The following is a 16,742-nucleotide window of genomic DNA, read 5'->3' on the forward strand; positions in this document are numbered from 1 at the left end:
GAGCATGGTAACGGCTGACATTACTGAATACTCACCCTGAGCTGGGCCTTGCGCTGGGCACGTTACAGCAAGACCTCATCTGGACTTCTCATCGCAACTCAGAAGAAGGCACTAGTCATATACCCATATCCATTTCAGATTTGATCCAGAAAGGGTAAGTAACTGTCCCCAGATGGCGCAGGTTAAAAGAACACGCAGTCCTGAGACTTCGAACCTGGCTTGATTTTCCCAACTTCTCAAGCCATCTTTTCTAAGGCAGATATGACCAAGGAGAGTCCTATCTGAAGGCTTTACCGGTCATCACCTTGGTTATCAGCTAACGGTGCATTCTCAACTGTCGGAAGTACCTGCGAGCGCTCACCCGAGAAGAGGACAAAGCTGGGGGGGAAGGGCTGCTGGTTGCAGAGGCGACAGGCTTGGGAAGGCAAACTCGGCCCCGGGACGCTGGGCTGACGGCTGGCCCGCCCTGGGCCCTGGGCTGCCCTTGCCTGCAGGCCACAGTCCCACGTGACCTCACAGCCGCCCCAGAGGGGGCCGAGCAGCCGAGGGCCCAGGTGCACGGGGAGCCTAGGGCAAGGGGAGAGAAGGACTTGGGGTGGGCGGTCCTCCCACCAACCCCTCCACACCCAGCGGCCGGCCCCGATCCAACACGGCCCGGCCAGGAGCGGAAGCCCGACTCCGAATGGGGCAGCTTCTCCCAGTCTTCCGATGCCCGGGGAGGAGGGGGACTCAAGGCTTGGACTCCGCGGCCTGTACACCCAGGAGTTTGGTTTGCGGTGGACAGGAGCGGCACCTACCCGGCCGTGGGAAGGTCCACGTCCAGCCAGTCTCCAAGCTTCCAAACACCCGGGGTTATCAGGTAACATGGAGCATCCCTCCATCCCCGGCAAGAGACCCGGACGGGGGCGGGGCCTGCGCGGGGGCGGGGTCTGCGGGGGCGGGGCTTTGCTGGGGCGGGGCCTGCGCGGGTAGGCGGCTTCCCGCAAAGGCTCGCACGGCCCCTCCCACATCAGCCCACCTGTTCGGGGCCTTGCTTGGATGCTTCGGACACTTCTAGTTTTTAAATCTATTTCGCACGTTATTACACTTTCCTTTGTGCAATTTTTAAAAATCTATAATTTATGAAAGCTGTCATTCAATAGGGTCTTTGCGCTCCCCGGCTTGGAACTTCTTCTAAAGTACTTCTCAGTAGGCAGCGAATCACTCCCCTTTGATTACCATGTGATTAGTTTGTTCAACTGATGGCCTTTCTTCTCTAAGATACTCATTGTGTCTTCTGCCTCCTATGCAGTTCTTAAGAATTTAAATGAACCATTTTATATCTTCCTCCAAGCCCAGAATCCACACACCCGGCTCCACCCTTCGGCCTCCCCTTTGAGTGCGCCTAATAAACAGCAGCGCGGTTTCCGAGGGCCCCCTCTAATGGGGAATTTTATGTTGTTTCTGACATTGTTTGTTGTGCTTCCCACAAGACCAAATGCTGCTAAAGATTGAGAGACAGTGACATAAATGTCAGGGAAACGCCTCAGTAGTGTCAAGCCTAATTAGACACTTGCACTTGGGGGGACAACCAGGAATACCATAAAACTCAGAGCGCGTCCTCTCTGAGCACACGCCTGGAGTCTGGCAGATGGGGCAGGGATGAGAGAAGGCCCAGGAACAGGATCAAAGGGGATGGAGAACAGTTTCGCTGGGATATTGAACTTGATTTTAACACATCCTTTTGTTGCTTTCTGGTCACTCTTGTCCTGGAAGTACCCATAAGCAAAGTCATTGAACGCTATCAGTCACTATGGGCACAGTGATAAAGGTCTTGAAGGCTTGTTAAGGGCCAAGAAAATGTTTGAGATGGAAAAAAAAAAAAAAAAAGAAAGAAAGATGAAGGCTCCAAATGACAAAGCAGAAATTATAAACTCAAAATTACAAACTAACAATTAACAAAACAAATTACAAAAATTATTTTATGGAGCACACAAACACACACATATTATGACACATAGGTGCATTTTAATGATTAACATAACGTGGGGTGAGGCTTCCAAAACTAAGAGTGCCTTTAGCCCATGAAGGTCCTTGAGCAGCCACATCTACCTGTTTATAACATATTTCCATGTGCATGTATGGATCCTTTCACATAGATGAGATCACTAACATCCAAGTTCTTGAGCACTGTGCCAGAACACTGAGGGAAATGAAGATATTGTCCCTGCCCTCACAGTTATTAGAATCTAGTTGAGAATATAGGACTAAGCTATGAAGAACAATTCACTTATTCACTAATTAACTATTTCTTGAGTATCTTTATGTGCAATATTCTCAATATGGAGAATAAGATGATGAACAAAAGATACAAAAATGTCTGCCCTCCATTCAACGGTCCAATAAGCAATGGTATAAGAAAAGTACTAAGTTCAACATAACCACCAATAATAAAAACCAATAAGTATTTTTAATGGGGTAGAGTGAGGAGCAAAGGAGTTTGGTGTTGCCCAGATGGTCAAATACAAGTACACAGAAAGGGAGGGTGTGAGCTGTGTCTGGTTGCTCAGTCACCCATTCTGGAGCCTACCCTCCTCCCCAGTGGTGTACAAAGAAGCAAAAAGTCTGTTTTTGCCCACAGGGAGATAATATATATATGGATGAGATAATGTGTGTAAAAAGGCACACTGGAAACTCTCAAGTGCAATGTGAATTATGTATCTTATTATGTATGTGACACATTCTGTTTATTCACCTGAGTAGAGATACTGAGGTCACTGTGGAGAAATGCATGTTCAATAATTTTCTACTCTCAATTTTTATCCAGAAGAATCTGGGTGGCTCAATGGTTAAGTGTCTGCCTTTGGCTCAGGGCATGATCCCAGAGTCCCGGAATTGAGTCCTGCGTCAGGCTCCCCATAGGGAGCCTGCTTCTCCCTCTGCCTATGTCTCTGCCTCTCTCTGTGTCTCTCATGAATAAATAAAAATCTAAAAAAAAAAAAAAAAACTTATCCAGATATTCCTTCTCTGCTAAGTTAAACCAGCTTGTACATAAATATCCTAAATCCTCTTCAGTCACACTTCAAATCCCACTGAGGTACGAGATCAGTAGCTACCTCAAAATAGCATTTAGCGAAACCAAAATCATCTGAGAACTTGTCCAAGGGGCTTTCCCTGATGCATTTGAGGAGAGGGGTCTGATTCACTTGCTGTTAGGAGTATCCAAACAAGGATTCCAAGGCTTGGATTCCCAAAACTGTGGTACAGGTCCGGTGTATTTTGGCAAGACAAAGGGTCTGTTTCCTTTAGTGGTATAGCAAGCTTACCACAAGTTTACTAATTTTCAAACAGCTTGAGCATTGTTTCAAAACTCATGACTCAAAATAAACCCTTGAAGTAAATAGAATAATTATTAAGCCCCATCTGACAGATACAGAAAATGAGACAAAGCAGCCTGAAATGGGTTGCTCAAAATCACACTAACTGGCCATAATAAAGACATTCAGCCTTCCTGGCACATTCTAGTCTTCCTTTCACCATACCCCTTACTAAGGCCACAGTGCCAAGACAGCTAAAGACACTCTTCCCTAAATCACTAAGCCCAGGGTTGCCTCTCCTGAGATAACCAGAATTATTTTATGAGTAAATACTCACCATTAATTTCCCTCTCAGACTTCTCCTGTAACAAGCACTTGTCCAGTTGCTCAAGTAGTTCTCCCCTAGACCCTCCCTTCTCTCCCCAAACACATACCTAAAAAACAAACACAACCAGGCACATACAGTGTGGATCTTTTCAAAGCCCATTCCTCAAGTGCCTAACTTTTAGGATAGCCAGATGTAGCCTGAAAAAAAATAAATAAATAAATAAACAAACAAACAAACAAGCAAACAATAAACCCACCACAAGATACCCAGCTAAATTTGGATTTCATGTAAACGACAAATATTTATTTACTCTAAGTATATCCCAGGCAATATTGGGGATATGCTATACTAAAATTTTTCTTTTTTTTTTTTTAAAGATTTTACTTATTTATTCATGAGAGACACAGAGAGAGAGAGAGAGAGACAGAGACAGAGACACAGGCACAGGCACAGGGAGAAGGAGGCTCCATGCAGGGAACCCGATGTGGGACTCGATCCCAGGACTCCAGGATCACACCCTGGGCCGAAGGGAGGTGCTAAACCACTGAGCCACCCAGGGATCTCCTTATACTAAAAATTTTCATTGTTCATTGCAATACACAAAACTAATTGCTCAAATGGATCAGAGTCTATAAGCCTCCTAATCCAAAAAGCAAATGCTCTCTCCTAGGTCTAAACATATCTTGGTCCTACTTGTAATCAGCTGCAAAAGTACAAAGTGTGAACTCACCTGTTTAATTGTCAAAGAATCTGAGAGCGATGGAAAGTTAAAGGTAATTCTGTCCCTGAGTCCCATGAGATCACACCTAAAGTAATGAAGACTAGACGACATTTAATCTATATATGCATACAGAATGCAGAACCCTCCCTGGGAACACTGAAACTATCGTAACGAGGAGGCTCTTCGCACCCAGTAGAACTCCTAGTAACTGTGAATACAGTCATTTCTCTGCAGCCTTCCTTAGTGCTACCCAAAACCCCTGCTCCCCTACCATGACAAATTCTCCCATAACAAGCCTGGCACCCTTGCTGGTACATAGTAGGCTTGATCTTTATTTATAGAAAGAATAAAATGCAATGCATATTGAGAACCATATTTCCAATAGATTACCTCAAGTAAGATGAAACTGGGAAGAATCAGAAAAAAGAAAGTTCTGGGGAGAGGCATCATTGCTTCCTTTTGCAGGATGAAATCTCCTTGAGGGCCAAAGAAAAAAGGAATCTAGCACCTAAAAAGAAACAAGTAGAACATTGATAAGGCAAATACAAGCTTTCTCCTCATAATAGCGAGTGAATAAGTATTCACTAATACATCTCAATGGTACAGAGAAAAATAGCTAATCCTATGGAGGAGAGAGTCCCCCAAGGAGAATTGAAGAGGTCCTGGGCTCATCTGTATTTCCAGTGTCAGGCAGGACTGGGGATGGCTTCCGGGGTCAAGAGCCTTTCAGAAGGATGTTGCTGAAACCTCACCTCGACCTCCTCCCAATGAGAAAAGTAGCTCCCTTCATGCCCATTTTAATCCCATAGTGTTTGTTTTTAGAATGAGGGGTCCTGAGAACAAGGGGAGTGAGGGAGAGCCTTTATTTCTTTATCATTTATATTTAGTGTATTAGAATGTATTTACAACTCACAACTCTTACCAACTACAGCTCAAGAGAAACAAGTTTGTGAGAGCATGTGGAGAACTGTGGAAAGAGGCAGGAAACTGCTAGGGAATCAATTGAAGGAGCGTAGGATAGAGAATAGAAAGTTACTTCAGCCAACCCTGTCACTAGCTCTGGCAAGGTAAGCTACACCTAGTTAGGGAGGGAACAAACAGGAAACCCTGAGTTGGGGATCTATGCAGCGGGGTTGTGGCATCCCACAATGGCTCTGCATCTTCAGTGAGCCCCTCCCTATAGGGTACCCAAACACAGACATAGGCCCTGCTCTCAGGGATCAGAGTCCAGAAGGAAGACAGACATGTCACAGGCAATTCCACACTATGAGCTGAGCAACACAGGGTGACCAGTAGGCCAGATAAACACATGCACAGAGGCTTAGCCTAGCAGTGCCAACAGCAGAAGAAAAAGAGAAAGATTTTTGAAAGAATTTCATATTGGATTTTTCTCCAAAAAAAATGCAAAATAGAGAAAAATCAGAATTTTGTTCAACTTCTTTACAGTGCATGGTTAGGAATATAGATTCTGGAGCAATTCTGCCTATATTTGAAGCACAGCTCTGCCATTTACTAGCTCCATGACCTTAGGATGAGTTTCTTAAACATTCTGGGGCTCAATTTCCTCATCCATAAGATGGGGATAGCATAGAGCATAATATGTGATTGTTGGCCATTGTGAAACTTAAATGAATTTTAACATAAAGCACCAAAGCCTGTTGTCTAAGAAGTGCTCAGGAAATGTCAGCTATTATTATTATGACATATAGAGTCATATATTGCTTTTATTTTAGGTCACATATCAAAATGAAGACATCTTAATCCACTCTAGGTTTAGAAGTTCTAAAAATCTTAACATGGTCTGATGATAAATATTATGGCAGAAGTATGCCCAGGGCCATATAGTTAAGATGCCCCTAGAAGAAACTCAGACCAGAGAATCAAGGGGGCTTCCTGTAGCAACATTCTAGGCTAAATTCTGACGGGTTGCACAGGTGGAGAGAAGAGAAGTAGTCTGTGTAAAGGCCAGAGGCAATATGCAGGAAATCACAATCACAAGAATGGGGCAGGAGGGCCACCGACAGACAACTGTCCAAGCCCAGGCAACAGCTCTGGCTTGATGCCAGGTAGCACAGTGCTGAGGGAGAAGTACATTTGGCTTTTGGAGAGGGTTTCCTAACTGGGGAAACTGGTAAGACATGGTAAATGATTGATTATGAAGGTAAGGTAGAAACTGACTTCTTCCCAACTGCTGGACAGTTGTTTGGGCAGCTACAAAGTTGTTGACACCATTCGCTGAAACAGGAAACACAGGAAGAGGAGATGAGTCGGGGGTCAGAGGGTTAGGGAGGTGGGAAGAGTGCTGGAAATGAACTAAGGTCATGACTTCCATTCGGAATTATTTACCTTTGGTATTTCTGTCAAATAGCTAAGTGTGAATGCTGGCAAGTTAACTGGATACACAGAGAAAATAATTAAAAATTCAATAGCCATCCCCTAAATTACATAGAATTCTTCTGTAGAATGAATCATTCCATACAGTTTTCCTAATTCCTGGGGGATGAGAACAAGTATGACAATATATGTATCAAGCGCTTATTATGCTAAGGATCTTACATACATGAACTCATGTAATCCTTACATCAATTCTGAGAGCTACATACTGTTAGTAACCCATTTTATAGTTAAGAATACTGAGGCTTGGAGCTAAAGATTAACTGGTTTGACAACATCACATACCTGGTAAGTAGCAAATCCATTTCCCCTTTTGACAGGTGCAGAAACCGAAGGTCAAAGAGGACAAGGGATGTAAACAAGACTGCAGAATCTCAGAGGCTGTGGAGCCAACTCTACACCCAAATCTGCTCCTTCAGGAGGCCGGTGCTCTTTGCATCACTCCATGAATTCAGGCTGTAGGAGTCTATTATTTACAAAGGGCAAGAATGAGAAGATTATAGGGGTAGGACCAACCAGTAGCCCTGTTCAAACAAGGCAATAACTGCTTATTTCCCTCAGAACAAATGTACAGCGTAAGGCACTTCATGTCTGCCTGGTGCTGTTGATGGTGACGATGGCGATGACAATGAAGGAGACTGGCTGCTGCTGAGGGTGATGCTCCAGTGGTGCTAACACTTCAATTACGACACAGAGATCTCTGTGATCTTAAAGTTCTTGAGGTCAAACTTGGGATCTTTTCTCTCTAGATTGTCCAAGAGAAGCAAACTCTGGCTGGAGTTGTGTTTGCGTTCGTTCATTCATCAAATATTACAGTGGCTGAGCAACTACTTTCAGGCCCTGTGCTAGGCATACAGAACACAGAAATGAACAAAACACACATACTCCCTGCTCTTGGGCAGCTCGCAATCTTAATTAAACACTCCACCTAGTCATGCCCACTGGTTGGAAGGTGAGTGGGGAGCAGTGTCCCCACATGAAAGCTGCCCCTAAGAAGCTGGCATTTGTGGCTTTTGCTGGGTCCCACTGACCAAGGCAACACTAAGACACTAGCTGTGGGCTAGGCCTGGGTTTCCAGCCCTGGTGCTGCCAGTGGCCAGCTAGGGGACCTTGGGAAATCCATCTAGCATCTCTGGCCCTGATGTAAAATGGCTGGGCAAAAGGGAAGGGCAAAAAAGACTCAATTCATGGTTTTCAAACTCATTTTAAGCTATATTCTCATTCTTTACTCAGCGAATATTTACCTAGAGTCGATTTTACACAAATACATGAACAACACAAATATGGCCCGAGGCCTCAGGGAGTTTGAGGTCTGGTGGAAATCGTATACCAAACTCCACTGTGTAGAAATGGAGCTAATCCTGAGATCATCTGAGGCTCTACAAAACACAGTTTAAAAAAAGTGTGTGTGTATATATATATATATATAATCTCCACACACAGACTACTAATCTCTCAGGCTCCTTTCTGCACTGAGATTTCTTGGGTTCTCCCAAGTTGGGGCAACAACAGCAGCAGAAACTGAACATCCTATATGCCTATCTCTAGTCCTATGTTGACGGGTTATTTTCTGTAATTTTGTCCAACAAGCCCCCAGCACTCAAGCTTGTCAAGGTACTAATGCTTTGCTCCATTGGTGTGTTCTGGGGAAGCCAGCCATTTGCATGAGACTCTCCAAGTGTCTGGTTCAAACTGGGCAGGGAAAAGAAGGCCACGTGTATTTTCATTTGGAGGCAGAAGGATTTTCATGCATTACTCCCCAAGCACAGAGCAAGCTCTGGAGAGGCTGCCATGGATATTAGCAAAAGCAAGACAAAGGGGCACAGTGTGAGTTTCTTCTGCCCAGAGAATCATTTTTTTTTTTATTATTTGAAAGAAAGGGAATGAAAGCCCAGCTCCCCTATTCCCTTGTTAGTTTTGCAAAACAAATGAGCAAATAATTTTCATTCATCGACTTTGTTTTTTCCTTCCAAAGAAATCTCTCCATCCTCTCTAAGGAAGACCCATTTGAGGTTTCCTGCACACGGTCTGTCCACTTGGTAGGAAGGGATTTGATTTTTTTTCTTTCTCGCACCATTCTGTGCCAACGTGAGCCTGACCATTTCCAGATGAAACACTGCCTTTACCAGAACGAAATGTTTGCGAAAAGGTCTTTAATGAACTGAAAACGTTAATTTGAAAAGTCTCCTCTGTGGAAAGAGTGAGGCTTGGAGAGGAAAGGAAATGACACACAGCCTGTGGACTGGCAGACGGCTGGTTTCTCTCAAGTGTTTCAAAAGGGGGAGATAGAGGATGGGTTAGGTTGAGATCCAAAGTGGACCCTCACTTGGAGAGCAGGACCAACATGGCAAGTCTGAGCTTCGTTCACACACTCAGCTTTGTTTTGGTATTTTAAATGTCTATACACACAGGATTCTCCTAGTGAAAAACAATCTACAGTCCCTAGGCCCCTTCCCCACCACCAGAAATTCCAGCAAATGCCCCACTGGCATTATTTCAAAGGTAATCTCAATGAGAATGATGTTCATGTTAACAGCACCAACCACCACTAACACCACTTTTTTTAATCAAGGTGTTATGCTCCCTCCCACCCACACCACCGGTGCCACCCAGATCGCACACAGGAGGAGAAAACATGAAAGTTACAGACTCTGCTAAGAACGCTGATTATAAGTCATCGGGCAGATATAATTACAGGAATTGCTCTCCCTAGCCGAGCTGATATTTATTTCAGCATCTCTGACCCTTCACGAGGATCTTGCTGCCACCTCACCCCCGACTTTCCACCCCCACCCCCAAAGGGCTTTTCTAACTGAAAGCAAACCCCAGCCAAATCCTGCTCATACTCTCGGCCAGGTGCCAGGAAAAGTGTAAATTTTCGTGCGCTCCGGCTATTTTGCCAGAAGTCTGCAAATGTGTCTGGACACGAATGGCTGTTCCCTTTTGCGAGGCCAGGCCCAAGCACCAGGAAGTTCTAAAAGCAGCACATGGAGAGAGATCAGGTGACCAGAGAAAGGGGCAAGAACAGCCTGTCTGTGTAAGTAAGTCAGGCTCTCCTGGCGTATCCTGTCTGTGGCCACAGTCAGTCACCTTATTGCCCTTAAACAGAAAAAAAAGAAAAAGGATAATCTTTCTCAAACTCAGTATTCCAACTGTGTGCTGTTAACTCTGTTCCCAAAGGCAATCCCCCAATTCCCTACCAGGACTTCACCTTCCATAATGGAAATTAAATCAGTTAAGTTTGGAGTGTCTGCGTGCATGTGGTGTGTGTGTGTGTGTGTGTGTGTGTGTGTGTGTGTGTCTGAGAGAGACAGAGAGGCCGTCTGTAAGCATGGGCACGGCTAACTAGAGTTAACCCATGCGGCTCCTTTGGCCTTGGCAAAGATGAAAGCAAAAAAGCATTTTAAAGACTGTTTGAGAGGAAGGATTTAAAAAATGTAGAAAGCAAAGATCACTCAACAAGCAGGGGGCATCATTAACCAGTCTTGCAAGCCCAGGTCACTCTTGCTGCCACTCAGGATAGACAGGCCTTCATCCTTTCGGAACCCCCGGCACCTGTGGGTAAGTAGGGGCACCACCGAGCCCCGTGCAGGTCTTCTCCTCCATGTTGATGCTTTGCCTCCCCACCATGCCACAACTGGGTGGATTTCACTGCTCTGTGAAGCCTGTGGTCTGTCTCTAAATTCCCCTAGTTTTCATTCCATCCCTATTGAAGGGGGCAATAAACTTTAATGTGGAGGATGCAATTATTTGGGGGCCAGGTGTGACTTAACAAGCTTGAAAGCCTCTGAACAGAAGCAAAACCAAAGGGAAGGGTATGTTTTCCAAGTGATTAAAAAATGGTGTTACTCCCTTCACACCCATCCTGCCCTCCCCCACCCCCCGACTCCCATCTTGCCCTAACAAAGCAAGGGACGGATTCAAATCAAAGGGATCTGGACTTTACTTACCAGATGAATATATTAAAGTGCTCTGGCTGCTAAGTTTCTACCAAAACAGCCATGGCTAGAACAAGGGAAGGACTGCACTAAAAAGGAGGAGGTGAAAAACCCCTACAAGAAACACAGATTTGCCTCGAATTATACAATAGACATATTTCACTAAAATGAAATATAAATGGTTTTACTAAATGGATTCACTGTCAGTGTACTGGCTATTGTTCCTAGAGGGAAACCTTTCATAATTTGAAAAAGAAAGAGTAGCTGCTATTTATCTTTCAGGCCAATTTGGGGTGCTAGGTATGATATGGCATTTTTATAAAGTAGAGGACAGCCAAATAAAAGGGTTTACGGAATTTTTTAAAATGTGAAACACTAGCCAGAAATGTAGCTGCAAGGTGCATGTACTGAAATAAACTAGAGAAGGGGAAGAGAAGGAAAAAGGAGAGAAGGAGCGAAAGAGAGAGACAGTGCCTCCTTGGGTCGATGAACCCAATTCAATGGATTAAGGTGTCTGTACCCCATCCTAAAAGGGACTGAGATGAGCAAATAGCATGCAGAGAGATGAACTGCCAAGCCGGACAACCAAAGAGAGGGGATGTAATTCTATAAAGAGCAAGGCAGAGAAAACGAGTGAGGTCAGGAAAAATGCATGGCAGGCTGAGTGTCCTGGGAGGTTGGGGGCGGTCAGAGACCCCAGTCAAGTGTTTGAAATAGAGAAGTTAGAAAATGCGTTTTGGCGATACTCAGGTGCCTCTTGTTCTCCAGCAAAGAAGATTCCAAAATAAGCTGTGCCTTTGCTACCTTGGGACCTCATGGACCAGAGGGTCATATGCCATTCTTAGGGCCACAGTACCCTTCCCTGATGGAAAAAGCTCATTTTTCAAACTGCAAAACCTACCTACCCATGTCCTCTCAGCCTTGAGGAGCACAACTCCATAGACAGAAGGCAGAAAAGAAGGGCCACCAGTGAGATGCAAGAATTGACAGCAGAACAGGAAAACTTCCAAGTCATTAATTCCTAATGAAATAAAGTGCATTTCAACCTTGTAGAGGTTTTTAATGTGTTCATTTTTTTTACATGTTTTGCTTAATTTGTTTCTTTAAGAGGGAAGTTCAAAGAGGCTGCTACTTTTTCAGATTATTTTAAGAAATCTGCTTCAGTAATTCCGTTATTCTTGGTTACTCGTGTAGCCCACGCCGACTGTCGGGGCCTCCTTGGGTATCCAGCACCCAAGAAGCTCCTCAAGTGTGCAAAGCCCAGACCCACCCCACGGGAGATTACATTCTGGCTGTACACAAAGGGAGGAAGATCAGGCCACGAGAAGAACCAGCACCCTTTTCTAAGAGCCATACATTGTACCCAAGAACTCCATCTACCATATTTTAATTAATCCTCACAAAAACCCATGGAGGTAGATACAATTCCCACCAGCTTGCAAAGGAGGAAGCTGAGGCCCAAGCAAGTTAAATCCCTTGCCTGAGATCACATAGCTGGTCTAGGTCTGAGCACCCAATGATGTAGAACATGCTGCACATGCCATAAGCAGTCAGAGGAGAGCAGAGCCCGGGATGCTTCACAAACCATCTTAGCACTGCTGTGGGGGACCCAGCCTGTCCAGAAAGGTGGACTGGACTCTTACCTGCTCGCTCAGGGGCTCTGCGAGATGCCAGTCAATCATACGTGCAACGTTCAAAAAAAAAAAAAAAAAAAAAAAAGCACCCTTTACAAGGCACATAAAGGAAACCCGTTTTTCTATCTTTAGGTCAGTCTGTGCCTCCACAGCCATCTGCAGGGATAGAACTTGGTTTCATTAAACATGATATTTTTGTCAGCTCTCTTATGCTTTTTTGTTTTGTTTTCTCTTGCTTTCAATTAAAGGATTTTTTCCCCTCCCAGAAATTCTTTGGGGATTTGAAACCCACTTCAAGGAAAGAAGAAAAAAAAAAAAAAAAAGGAAATCCATCTTAGAGTATTAGTCACTGAGATGGGTGTGAAGACAACGGGCTATAAAACTGAAACCAGCTCCATCTCCAAAAGCAAAGAACCACCTCTAACAAACTGCTTTGAATTTTAAGAACTAGAAATAATGCAGGCAAACTGGTTTGTCATTCTTAAAATGCAATAATATTTTTTTTTAAAAAAAACCTCCAAATTAACTCCCAATGGCTACAACCAAATAAAGAACTTAGGCTGGGACCTCAAGCAAAAACTAGGATTCTTTGCCGGAGAAAAATTCTTAGCTATAAAGAAATAAAAGTATGAACTGGAAATAAAACAAAAATCACATAAGAACAAATGTGGTGGGCTCCGGACATCCTGCATTCCACCAGCAAGTAAACCCAGTACAGAATTGACCAGTGTGGTAGGGAGTCAGGGAAGAGGGCCCAGGCTTGGACTGAGTGTTGCCCACCTTGAAATCAAAGAAATGGGCGTGTATGGGGTGTCTGCCCTGCATGTATGACCATCGTCTCCTCGGCACAGTCGTGATGAAATAATCTTCCTCTTATCATAGCCTTTGATCTCACAATCCCCCTTTCCCACGCTATTAAGATATCCCATGTCTCAGCAATTCAACTTTGCATACTCAAACTCCTTTTTTCCTCTCGTCCCGCACCTGCCCACACATCAGGGCTCTGCTTTGCTTTATGCCTTTGCTTTGTGCCACTTCGAAATATTTTCATTAGATGGGAGCGATCGCCGTGGCAGAGGCCAGCTGCCACCCCCACATGGGGAGCTCCAGCCAGCATCCCTCCTCTGTGGGGCTGGAGAGGTATCCCAAAGGCTCCAGGCCTCCCTCAGAGAAGAGGCACTGACCCAAGGGAAGGGAAAGGTCACACTTGCTTAGCAAAGCTCCCAGGGTTCTCAGGGACTCTCTCTCTCTTTCTCCCAGGGTTCTCAGGGTCTCTCTCTCTCTCTTTTTCTCTCTCTCCCTCTCCCCCAGCATTCCTGGACAAATGCTGCTGTAAGAAGCTCATTGGGGAGCTTGGCTCAAACAGAGAGCGCCTACCTGTTTCTTGTCTTTTGCAAACATTTCTACTAGGTTTGCATCATTACCCCCTCACCTCCAACTTTCTGGGTCCCTTCTTTTTTTTAAGATTTTTTTGATTTATTCATGAGAGACATAGAAAGAGAGAGGAGGAGATATAGGAAGAGGGAGAAGCAGGCTCCATGCAGGGAGCCTGATGTGGGACTCGATCCTGGAATTTCAGGATCACACCCTGAGCCGAAGATAGATGCCCAACCGCTGATCCACTCAGGTGTCCCATCTGGGTCCCTTCCAAGACATCTGAATGTAGAGTCTATGATGCAGGCTCTAGCCTGGAAATTGCCTGGCAATCCCCTCCAGCCATCTTTGGTCTTCCCTCTAAGAAAAGGAGAGCAAAATTCTGGAATCAGGTGCACCTAGGCTCAAGTTTACCTCACTGGGGACCCTTAATCCCTCAGTTTCCTCATCTCTAAAATGAAAATCACTCCATTTCCCTCACATGTCTTTTGCGGCAGTTACATTGAATCATATGCGTAAAGTGCCTGCGTGGTCCAGGGTCAGGCACATACTAGGTAGTGAAACACAACGGTTCCTGCTCCAACTGCCTATACCTAGTTTACCTATATAAACTTACAATAATAATACTAAATAAAATACAATAATAATAACTAAAACTATTTATTGAGTCTTTACTACTTGCCAAGCACTAAGTACAAGTCCTAAGTATTGTACACAGATTGCGCCCTCCAAAAGAAAACCCTGTGAAGTAAGTACCACCCTTATTCCCCTTTTAGAGGCCAGGCAACAAAGGCTCAGTGCTGCCCCTTAGTAAGCTACAAACACGGAATTCACCCCCAGATCTTCTGGAATTGAAAAACCCTGTCCTACTGTGGCCATTTGCTGCTTCCTGAATTCTCACAATATTCATGAAAACTTTTTAAAAACCTTTTCTTAAAGTTGGTCTCTTAACATTTCCCATTGATTCATTCATAAACAAATCCTAGCCTGCTTGAAAAAAGAAAAATAAGCAATCTTCCCTATTCCATGGTCATTTACATGATCCACGGCTGTATACCACCTTGTGTATTGGCAAAGTAGATTTCCACAAAAAGTGATTTGTCTTTTCTCCCAAACCCACGTTGTAGCCTGGGAACACCTGGGAACAAACGTATTCAGATCCCTTGGGACAAGACCTGGGTCCTCATCCTAAGGCAATATCCACTCTGGCTACATCCTTTGCAAAACCCAGTTTTCATTTATCCTAAAGCACAATAAAAATTTATTATATGGGAGGTCAGCCTCCTGCATTCACCTTCAACTTTGTTCTCAAAGACCAGCTCAAATTCTTCTAGGCAGCCCTATCTTTCAGCCCAAGGCCCGAACCACATGCCCTGTTGTGTCACAGAGCCCAGAGCCTGTTCTACAGACACCATCTGGCACTTCCTTAAAGGGTTTTCTAAGTGCTTCACATGTGGACACCTTGTTGACCTAAGAAGATTATAAATTCCTCAAAGGCTGAAGTCTTGTGTTCTGTTGTTTTTTGAAACTCCTAAAGTACTTAGCCCTTCTTTAGGCATCAAGTAAACACCTAGCAGAAAGTCCATGGATGCAATTACTCCCACAAAGTGCTAACTGTATCAGTTGCCCCACAGCCACAAGCATTCCTCTGTTTTTCCATTGGAAGTTACCATCAGCCCTATCCCAGTGCCCAAACCAAACCAAAATGATGTAAGGTCCAGAAGAGACCCAAACAGAGATGCAATAATCCTAGCTCCACAACCCAGGTGGTCTCCCACCTCCTCCTCATAAAGATCATCCAGCCAGTCCCATCCAACCCAGGCTCTCTTTGCCCTAAACTCTTCCTTTTCAAGGAGACACAGGCATCAATCCTTCCCTCTTCTGATAATTGCACTCTCCCCAATCTCAACTGTTTGGAAACTGCTTTCCTCCCAACATAACCTAATGAACATAACATCATGGGCACCCCATCCCTCTAACTTACAATAATTGGTCCTGGGATAACCACAGGATGTATATACCATCTCGTGGGCACAATGATTGAGCCAAGGATGTGCATGTGACCCAGCTGAGCCAATAGCATCCTTCCCAAAGGTTTTTGTTTTGTTTTTACTGGAACTGACAGAGAAGCTCCTCCCTCTCTGATTATGAAACTGTAACCATGAAAGTCAGGAGCTGCCCATCTCCTTTTGGAAGAGAGAAATCAGCTGAGACTAGAGCAAATGAAGTGGACAAACAGAAGAACAGAACCTGAGAGAGTAATGACAACATTCAAGACCTGACTGCAATGATCCTTAAGGCAGCCCTTCTGTCTGAGACTAGGTTATGGGGGTTCAGATTTCCCTTTTGTTTAAGTTAGATTTCTGTCACTTGTGTCCAGACAGTTCTTCTAACATATATACTTCCCAGGAGGGGCCTGTAATTTAGTGCCAAAAACAAGTACAGATGAGGCCATCCTGCAGATAAAGGTAAGTGGGTGATAGAATTGATCCAGGGGTTCCTCGTGGGCATGTCCTCTGCTGCTCTGAGGTAGACAGAGAAGGGGGGGTGGCAGGAAGTGCTTCTCAACCCACCATGGCTTGGGTCATGGCCTACAGCATCAAGGGCTCACAACTGAAACCCCCTGAAAGCACCGCCCCTTCCTTTCCTGCTGGCCACAGGTACTGATAGGAAAGGGACTCGCCAGCCTCCTGGTTGTACCCCTGAGGCAGGGGTCTGCTCTCTCTGCTCTGGGAAGACAGGGAGCACTGGGTGGTTCCTCAGCCAGAGCCTGCTGTGTCAAGATGTCAAGATGGCACCAAAACAAAACTTTGGTATCGTCAACCTAGTATGAAAAGGTGAGCTAGGAATCAAAACTTGAGCTTCTCTTCATTTCCTCCGTTACATGGGTAGAGAAATGCCTGGCTGCCTCCCAGGCAAGGCTCGAATAAGAGCATAACAATAACTACAACCTCCTTAGTAGTCACTATGTGCTGAGCCTGTGCATGCATTAGCTCATTAAGTCCTCCCAGCACAGCCTGGAACACTAAAAAAAAACTCTGGTTAGATTTTTAAAAT

General features: G+C 44.8%; 3 long non-coding RNA genes across 5 annotated transcripts in view; 1 reads left to right on the forward strand and 2 right to left on the reverse strand.

Moving 5' to 3' along the window:
- The window catches only part of LOC144324199 (uncharacterized), a 584,277-nt gene extending 583,373 nt beyond the window's left edge, over positions 1–904 (reverse strand). For 2 of the 3 annotated variants that reach the window (XR_013389653.1, XR_013389667.1), the window contains exon 1: positions 36–904. This is a non-coding gene — a long non-coding RNA (uncharacterized LOC144324199). The remainder of the gene's footprint in view (positions 1–35) is intronic. The other variant, XR_013389673.1, reaches the window with a different exon arrangement.
- A 3,045-nt stretch (positions 905–3,949) lies between these two features.
- The window catches only part of LOC144324205 (uncharacterized), a 143,252-nt gene continuing 130,459 nt past the window's right edge, over positions 3,950–16,742 (reverse strand). The window contains exons 12-14 of the long non-coding RNA XR_013389728.1: positions 7,025–7,205; positions 4,736–4,853; positions 3,950–4,430 (exon numbers count right to left, since the gene is read on the reverse strand). This is a non-coding gene — a long non-coding RNA (uncharacterized LOC144324205). The remainder of the gene's footprint in view (positions 4,431–4,735; positions 4,854–7,024; positions 7,206–16,742) is intronic.
- On the forward strand, positions 4,293–7,322 carry LOC144324206 (uncharacterized). Its single transcript, XR_013389729.1, has 2 exons — positions 4,293–4,397; positions 7,060–7,322. It is a non-coding gene; the product is annotated as an uncharacterized LOC144324206 (long non-coding RNA).

This window comes from Canis aureus, chromosome 11 (genome assembly GCF_053574225.1).
Source record: "Canis aureus isolate CA01 chromosome 11, VMU_Caureus_v.1.0, whole genome shotgun sequence".
NCBI lineage: Eukaryota > Metazoa > Chordata > Mammalia > Carnivora > Canidae > Canis > Canis aureus.